The sequence below is a fragment of the Notothenia coriiceps genome, unplaced genomic scaffold (assembly GCF_000735185.1).
Source record: "Notothenia coriiceps isolate Sejong01 unplaced genomic scaffold, NC01 NC01_scaffold00015599, whole genome shotgun sequence".
NCBI classification, from domain to species: domain Eukaryota; kingdom Metazoa; phylum Chordata; class Actinopteri; order Perciformes; family Nototheniidae; genus Notothenia; species Notothenia coriiceps.
In genome coordinates this window covers 1-9931 of record NW_011348300.1, presented here as the reverse complement: position 1 = coordinate 9931, position 9931 = coordinate 1, and the positions used below count along the sequence as shown (strand labels likewise).

Genomic DNA, 9931 nt, shown 5'->3' with positions numbered 1-9931 from the left:
GGGGCTTGTGTGGTGATTGACATTATTCACCCACGGAACTATGGGTTGGGGTATTGTTCCGCACGGACATAGTGAGTTGACCGGACCCTTGTTTCCCCCGGTCTGTTCTTCCCGGGCTGAAAGCTGTTTTACATGTTGACCTGATGTTAAATAAAAGTCTAGCTTGTACCTTCGATACCCCGCCTCCGACTCCCGTCTCTCGGCACTACAATATATATATAGACGGCAAACAATTATGATATAATAATTCTAATAAAAAATGAATCTAAAATCAAATGTGTGTTAGGCCCTGCCCCTACCTTCGCTTATGCTCCGATGGGTGGTGTGCAATATTAAACAATAATGCAAGTCAATAAAAAGGGTTGATATAGCAATAACACTTTATGACCTGGTTCAGAGAAGGGGTATACAGGAGGAAAGTCATGTTGCCTTTTTCAGATTTCAAGTTACTTGTGTATTTCATGTTTTATTTCTACTTTTCTTCTGCTTTGGCCTCCCCTCTTTATTCAACCACCTGCCACTTACAGGGACAATTCCGACTAAATGGGATGCACAAGGCTGGGGATGTGGTTCTGGGTGGTCTGTTTGAGATCCACTTCTTTTCTGTTTTTCCTGACCTGTCTTTTACCTCAAAGCCACAACAACCTATCTGCCATGGGTAAGTGTGTCGGGGATACGACAAAAAGCAGAAACATGGGGATAGCAATCCCATTATTACAATGTAATACTAAGAGATTACTGTAATTTACGACATTGTTTATTCATGCCATTGTAGACATGTCACTCTATTGTCTACTTTTATTCGTGTTCAGGTATTGTTGGAACTGTTGCTATTCAACTGGCTTAACTGTTTGTGAAAAGTATAAGTAGTTATGCAAAAAGGTTTCAGGCTGTACTTTCCAAAAGTGTTTTTTTTTGTCTCAGTTTTGATGTTCTAGGATTTAGGCAGGCCCAGGCCATGGCCTTTGCTGTTGATGAGATCAACAGAAACTCTGACCTGCTGCCTAATATGACACTGGGATACAGTCTTTATGACAACTGTGTCAAACTAGGAATTGGGTTTCGTGCAGCTTTATCACTAGCCAGTGGTCAAGAGGAGCAGTTCATGTTAAACAAGACCTGTGTAGGAAACCCTCCAGTCATAGGCATTGTCGGGGATTCTTCCTCTACACGTTCTATTGCCATCTCCGCCGTCTTAGGTTTGTATAGAGTACCTATGGTAAGTTTTCCACCATAATAACCTTTAATCATTTTTTTTTCATTTCAATTTATTGTGAATTGTGACTATGCAATAATAAACCTTTAAACAGTTGAGAGAGCTTGTAAAGGCTTGTTTTTAGAATGTAAATGTGTCTTTTACAGGTGAGTTATTTTGCCACATGTTCGTGCCTGAGTAACCGGCAAAAGTTTCCGTCCTTTTTTAGGACAATCCCAAGTGATGCTTTCCAGGTAAACATCAATTAGCAAAAAAGGAAATGTATACTAAAGCATCTGCACACAGAAATAAACTTTTCGCTGAAAATATATTCCTTTTGTGTAATACCTGTCAAATTCTTTTTTTGCCATATATATAGCTGTTTGGTTTTAGGAGATTATTTAACACAGTCTATTGTGAAACAATTAGCAGATCATACTGGTCAGTTTATGCAATAATCCCTTTACTGTGTATTTACCTATAGGTGCATGCTATGATTCAGATTCTCAGGCGCTTTGGATGGACTTGGACCGGTCTGCTGGTCAGTGATGATGATTATGGACTCCACGCTGCCCGATCCTTCCAATCTCACCTGGCTCAGTCTGGTGGAGGTTGTCTGGCCTACTTGGAGGTTCTGCCCTGGGTCAATAATCCATTTGAACTAAATAAGGATTGTGGATGTGATGAAGAAATCTACTGCTCGTGTGGTCATTGTGTTTGCACATGAGAGTCACATTATAAATCTGATGGAAGAGGTTCGGTTTGATTACAACTTAATTATACTGGTGTGTGTGTGTGTGTGTGTGTGTGTGTGTGTGTGTGTGTGTGTGTGTGTGTGTGTGTGTGTGTAAAAGCACTGTGAGTAGTGTTTTAGCATGAGGTCTTTAACTCAAACAACACTAACCCACAGCTATGAAAAGTACAAAACACTGGATTTCACGTATGTATGAATTAGTAGGACATCAACTCTGTCATGCTAGTAAATGTATCTATTATGAATAATGCAATGCACAGGTGGTGAGGCAGAATATGACAGGCCTGCAGTGGATGGCCAGTGAAGCCTGGACTGCAGCAGCTGTGCTCCAGACCCCCCAATTCATGCCGTACCTAGGTGGCACCATGGGCATTGCCATCCGTCGAGGAGAAATACCAGGGTTCCGGGACTTCCTCTTACAAATACGTCCTGACCTAAACCACAAAAACAGCTATGGAAATAACATGGTAAGTCTAACATTGCAATCAGATCTGGTATTTGTAAGGAAAATCAAGTATGTTGACATTATTTATAACACATGTATATGTTTCAGGTAAATCAGTTTTGGGAATACACATTTCACTGTAGATTTGCACCACCTCCAGCAGGTTGGGTGGAAGCTGGGGGAGCACTATGCACTGGGAAGGAAGATCTAACAAGTGTGGAGACTGAGTTTTTGGATGTTTCAAACCTAAGACCAGAGTATAACGTGTATAAGGCTGTGTATGCCCTGGTGTATGCTCTTGATAACATGCTGCAGTGTGAGCCTGGGAGAGGGCCTTTCAGTGGGCACAGCTGTGGAAATTTGCAAAGAATGGAGCCATGGCAGGTGTGATATCAGTTTACACTCCACTTCTTTATGTGACTAAATCCTATGCTTCAGTATTTCTTGCAGAGAGCGTTTAGGGTATAGGATTACATACAAAGCTATTCAATTCCTAATTATAAAGGTCACAGCAGAAAGCTGACTAGTCTTTCTTTACCGGTAGACACTAAAGGATAATTTTGTAAATTCAGAGCCAAACATGTCTTAAAACTGTCAATTTCTATCGATTGAACTGAATCCCGTTATGTTAATATCTTGACATATACATAGGTGTAAAATGCAGTTTGATTATTGAATATGAGGTACAGCTGCGTTTACCATGGTAATGTAGAATTTCCTCTCCCTGTTTCTGATACAGCTTGTGAATTACTTGCAAAAGGTCAACTTCACCACACCATTTGGGGATCAAGTTTCATTTGATGAGAATGGTGATGCCTTACCAATATATGATATCATGAACTGGCAGTGGCTCACTAATGGAAAAACTAAAGTTCAGAGTGTGGGCGAGGTCAAAGAGTCAGACAGAGGTGGAGAACTCACACTTGATGAAGAAAAGATCTTCTGGAACTTTGAAGCAAAACAGGTTACTTTTGAATTTGATATATTTTTGTGTCCCATAGATACAGTGTAAAGAAGAAATAACAGATATGTGTGTTGCTCCCTCCAGCCACCCCAGTCAGTGTGCAGTGAGAGCTGTCCTCCAGGTACCCGGATGGTAAGGAAGAAGGGGCAACCTGAGTGCTGTTTTGACTGCATCCCTTGTTCTGAGGGAAAGATCAGTAATACCACTGGTTGGTATTTTGCTTAAAACATTGTTTCTTTGTTTCTTTGTTTCTTTGTTTGTGTGTAGCCTTTATTTAACCAGGTGAAAGCCCCTTGAGATCAAAAGATCTCTTTTTCAAGGGTGACCTGCAGAAATTGCACTTTGGAGATATCATTTTAGCATGTACTCCTATCTTATCACTTTCCAATTTTTTAACAGACTCCATGGAGTGCAGCAGTTGTGCAGAGGACTTCTGGTCCAGCCCCCAGCAGGACCACTGTGTTCCTAAAGAAACAGAGTTCCTCTCTTATGAAGAGCCACTGGGTATCTGTTTGACAACCACGTCTTTACTCGGCACATGTATCTGTGCTATTGTCCTAGGAATCTTCATATACCATCGTAGCACACCCATGGTACGCGCAAACAATTCAGAACTAAGTTTCCTGCTCTTAGCATCACGTGTGTTTTGTTTTCCCTGTTGTTCACTACTATTCATCGGCGTCGACTGATGGACATGTCAATTGAGGACATGCAGCCATTTTGGGATAAGTTTGTACTTTGTGTCTCTTGTATTCTTGTTAAAACCATGGTGGTTCTGGCTGTGTTCAAGGCCTCCAAGCCAGGAGGTGGAGCCAGTCTGAAGTGGTTTGGTATTTTGCAGCAGAGAGGGACAGTTGTGCTTCTTACATCCATTCAGGCAGTGATTTGTACTGTTTGGCTTGTCTCTTCCTCACCTGCTCCTCATAAAAACACTCAATACCACAATGACAAAATAGTGTATGAGTGTGTAGTCGGGTCCACAGTTGGATTTGCAGTGTTAATGGGTTATATTGGCTTACTGGCTATACTTAGTTTCCTGTTAGCATTTATGGCAAGGAATCTTCCAGATAGCTTCAATGAGGCCAAACTCATCACTTTTAGCATGCTGATCTTCTGTGCTGTGTGGGTGGCATTTGTCCCTGCTTATATCAGTTCCCCAGGCAAATATGCAGATGTTGTTGAGGTATTTGCCATCCTGGCCTCCAGTTTTGGCCTCTTGATGGCACTGTTTGGTCCCAAATGTTACATTATACTGCTGAGACCAGAGAGGAACACAAAGAAAGCTATCATGGGTCGTTGAATAACCAAGATGGAAATGTAGCACAAACAATAAATATATAAAATGGTCTGAGGCCTGGCTAACATATAAACAGTTTTTTTTTTTATGTTTTCTTTCCTTTTTTCCAAAAAGAAATATTGTTCACACAAGCACTTTAAAAGTGACAACACAATGAAGCGGTAATTAGGGTCAATGGGCAGGTTTGACAACACAACGGGTCAATAACCAATAACGTTGGCAGCCACCTTTGTGTACTGGCCATGTGACATGTACAATGCATCAGTGACCCCATTGTTTCTCAATTTGTTGGAATAGACACTGTGCATTTATGTGTTGACATGTTAAAAAATAACAAGGTTAGAACCAGCTCTATTATGGCTTATCAGCTATGACATGAAATGCCGCCTCCTTTGTGACACCTCAAAGGAGGGAATAAATGACATGCCAAAAACTCTGTTCTCCTTGTCCACACATTTACATTGAAAATGAAGTTCCTGAACACCTTGGTAGTTTTACATAAGCTTAATGTTCAATGGACTTAGAAGCTGTTTGGGTGTGGACCAAAGGCCATAGTAATTGGTATGTTATTGAAAATACCCATGTGGTGTTGCCTGAGGACTTAAATATTTAATCTATTTCTAGAATAAATAATGAAATGTCTGGGTAAAACTGATTATTCCTTTATTATTCCCTTCATTCCCTGTGTTTTAATAGCCTACAATAACACAAGCAAATATATGACAGTTTGATGTAAAGATACCATTGTCTAGACTCTAAGCAAAGAATCATAATTCAGCCTAGGTTGCTCTTACTTTACCATCTGAATTGTACAGCTTTCCTTTATCATATTTAGCATTTTTGCATTTGAGACGAACAGATTAAATCATGTGCATATACACAAATGGATTGTTCAACTATTATTCCTAGATTGAAACCCTTTACATTATTGCATGTTCTATAGCTTTTTTATGTGGCTTTCATAAAAAAAACACTAATGTCCATTGTGTGTTCATTATTCCATGGAAAACACTTAAGAATGAAAAAATATATGGTTATCGACTTATTTGTTGAAACAAATAATGTATTGGCTGATATGACATTTATCTTTAGTTTACTTTATTAAACTAACATAATTAATTAAAATGTGGACTTTTTCCTGCCCCCAGTCTGAGGTTGGATGCCAGGTGCCCTCGACCCCAATGTTGGGTCACTGATGACCTGCTCACTAAGGCTTATGATACAGCGGCGCTCATGTGCCGTATAGGCAATTCCCTCTCTCACTTCATGCTCGCCCTCTCAGCTTCCCTAGAGCAGGATGCTTTCAACGCTTCCTCCACCAGCCTCAATGACGCCTGATTAAAAGCGTTCACTCCATAGCCGTGGGAACATGTTTCAAATGTGTGGGGCTGTGGGGATGACACCAGGGCAGGTTCTGACCAATTTGCTGCTAGGCAAGATTTTAGCTGCCGTTGTTTCTACACGGACCACTATTGCGGTAAGCATGTTGTAACTTCCGGTTGTTGTTGTCATCTCCGGGTATCCCGTGTGCCTGTTCTGTTGCTGATAGCTTATTATCTTAACTTAATCGATCGTTTTAAAACTCTTGATCACGGCAACTACCTGACGTTGTAATCACACATTACTACAGCTTAAGCACTCACAACTCTCCTTCTCTTAGCGACTGTAACTCCACAGTTGCCTACACTCTTTTCGGGTTTGCTAACGGTAGCTACTTTAGCTTGATAGCTAGCCATGGCTCTTTCCCCACCCTCGGGTGCTATTTCCTGCTCAAACTGTCTCATGTTTGGTTACTTCCCTACCTCCTTTACTGGTACCGATACATGTGTTAAATGTAGTATAGTTGTTAGGTTGGAGGCGGGAATCATAGCCATAGAAGCCCGGCTCCGCATCTTAGAAAATAACTCAGCTACAGTAAAGCCCATGCTAGCCGGTGCGGACCGGCAAAAGGTAGCTCCTCTTAGCCGTCCCCCGGCAACTCCCGAGCAGCAAGGAGATTGGGTGACTGTTCAGAAGGGGCATAACGCGAAACCCGCAGGTCCCCACCAACCCGTTCACGTATCTAACAGATATTCCCCACTCAGCGAGACACCCGCTGAGAAGCCAACTCTGGTTATTGGTAGCTCTATTATGAGACACGTGAATTTAGAGACCGAAGCCTCCACAGTCACATGCATTCCGGGGGCCAGAGCGGGCGACGTTGAGGCGCATCTTAGACTGCTGGCTAAAAATAAACGTAAATACAGTAGGATTGTTATTCACGTCGGTGGTAATGATGTTCGTTTACGCCAATCAGAATGCACCAAACTTAATGTGGCGTCGGTGTGTAGTTATGCTAAAACAATGTCGGACACCGTAATCTTCTCTGGTCCCCTCCCCAATCTGATCAATGATTACATGTATAGCCGCATGTCATCATTTCGACGCTGGTTGTCTTGGTGGNTATATATATATACATTAAAGTGATAATGCGGATTGATGCCTTCCAAAAAACAGAGCTGTCTGGAAGAAATGTTGACTTTTACAGCAAGGCAAGTAGATGTTTTTTTGGAAGGCATCAATCCGCATTATCACTTTAATGTATATATATATATAGACGGCAAACAATTATGATATAATAATTCTAATAAAAAATGAATCTAAAATCAAATGTGTGTTANACCCTTGTTTCCCCCGGTCTGTTCTTCCCGGGCTGAAAGCTGTTTTACATGTTGACCTGATGTTAAATAAAAGTCTAGGGCGGGGTATCGAAGGTACAAGCTAGACTTTTATTTAACATCAGGTCAACATGTAAAACAGCTTTCAGCCCGGGAAGAACAGACCGGGGGAAACAAGGGTCCGGTCAACTCACTATGTCCGTGCGGAACAATACCCCAACCCATAGTTCCGTGGGTGAATAATGTCAATCACCACAATATATACATTAAAGTGATAATGCGGATTGATGCCTTCCAAAAAAACATCTACTTGCCTTGCTGTAAAAGTCAACATTTCTTCCAGACAGCTCTGCAGCTTGACATCAGTAATAATGTGTGTATATTGTATGTATCAGAAGAGCTACTTCATACTGTGTATAATCCCACATTTGTGTGTGATACGCACACCAATTACACTCATCAAATGCTCAAATCAGCCTCAGGAATGTCCACTAGATGGTACCATCACACCAAGATATTTAGTGAAATTTTACCTTGCACTACATTTTGCAGAATCATGTGTAAGACAGGTATCCCTATTGAAACTGTCTGTACAATTTGTATTGTTATAGGCACAGGTGGGAAGTAACTAAGTACATTTACTCAAGTACTGTACTTAAGTACAATTTTGAGATACTGCTACTTTGTACTTTTACTCCACTACAATCCAGAGGTAAATCGTTTACTTTTACTCCACTACATTTATTCAGTACCTTTAGTTACTCTACAGATTTGGATCAATAATGTGAAATATAATCAATACTTATATAAGACTTTAGTTTTACTTGGAGTACTTTAAGTATATTTCGATGCTAACACTTTTGTACTTTTACTTGAGTAACATTTGGAATACAGGATTTTTACTTGTACAGTAACAGAATATTCATACATTCTGGTACTTCTACTTTTACCCAAGTACAAGATCTGAGTACCTCTCCCACATCTGGTTAATGATTTGACTTGTTCTGGCCCAAACCCAAGAAAGCATCTAATAGGGGTGCAAAATATGTTGTAATTCCAAAGGTGGGAAGTAGTAGAGTAAAAATACTTTGTTACTTTACTTAAGTAGGTATTTTTCTGGTATCAGTACTGTTGGAGTTTCTACGATCTGAGTTTAGGATTAGCTGAAAAGAGTCCAGGAAGTTTATTTACAAGTTAACAGCGTTTAATAAAAACAATGGTACAATGATACAATGAATTTGCAAATGGGTAGGCCGTCCGAGCTTGCTCCATCCATAGGCGCGTTTACACCGGAGTACTTTTCCCGTTTAGTTCCGTTAGTACCACTTATGTCGCGTTCACACGTGAAGTTGTTTGCGGCCTGCCAGTGAACCCGAAGCAGAAGAAGAAGAAGAAGTGACGTCATCGGCTTCATTTGCGTAATCTTCCCTCCGGAAAAAATACTCTTGGTACTTAGTGCCCTGGGGCACTAACATTACATGTTACTTGTTAGACGCTTTTATCCAAAGCCCTGAGTCCTATAATATTCTATCTATAATATATAATTCTATCTATACGGTGCTGCTACATGCTAATGCTAAAAACACTGTCTGCCTAGACAGGAAGTCGAGTGTGTCGACAATGTCGTGAACATCCGGTTACAGAATAAAACAGTGTTATTAATTTAAAGTTTACGGTGTGGTGGAACATTACGGGACATAATTCACTGTGTTATATAGAGTGTGTTGCGCCACGGACCTGTTAGGTTGCGCACCTGTGGTTTGTTATCATTCTAGATTGAGTAGCATGTAATGAAGTTGTTCCTACTGTTAGAAATTAAAATCAATGTTTTAATGGGGAAATGTAGTTTAAACATGCCGTCAGTTTTAATGCTCTTTTATACTGAAAAACCAGAAATTCTTGTGCACAAGCAGTTAAGCTTTTATTCTGAAAATCCTTCATCTACGGTTAGCATTTAGCATGTGGCTAATATACGATTTCCTAAAGAGGTGAATTTAGTAGCGAAATTATATGGAGTGGTGAAAACCGAAGCCTACTGATTTAACACTACAACTATAGATGTCGAGATACTACCATGCTGAATATTAAATGAAGGTACAGTTTATTTGAATACATTATTGTTTACAGACGAGAGTAGCATGTGACAACATCCGGAATGACCGGAAACCAAACGAGCCGAGAAGTATTTTTTAGAATATTGATTACAGCGTTTAGAATGTGTTAAATGAAAAGTGATGAAAGAGAATATGAGGAGAAAAGGCGTGTTAAGCATATGTTGAATGTGAAAAGAACCAATCCTCTGTTTAAATGCAACAACGGACATTGGAGACGAGGCGAGCCGGCTGGCGGGGAGGAGCCAGCAGAGGATATATAACAGCACCGGACGAGAGATCGGGGCTCTTCAATTTACTAACGAGTAGCTAATGCAATATTAGTTGAAGCAGGTGAGACTCCATTGGAGCTAAGAAGAGAGAAAATTGCTCTTGCTTATTGGGTCAGGTTAAAAGGAAGTGGGGAAGGAAATATCACAAACAAAGTACTACAGGAGTGCTGGGAATATTCTAAGTTTCAGGGGCGTGGGTTTGGATGGACAAATAAAGAAAAAATAAGGACATACGG

At 40.6% G+C, this 9931-nt stretch overlaps 1 pseudogene; it reads left to right on the top strand.

Annotated features, from left to right (window-relative positions):
* Positions 1-533: 533 nt before the first annotated feature.
* LOC104948973 (extracellular calcium-sensing receptor-like) lies at positions 534-4748 on the top strand (annotated as a pseudogene).
* Positions 4749-9931: the final 5183 nt, after the last annotated feature.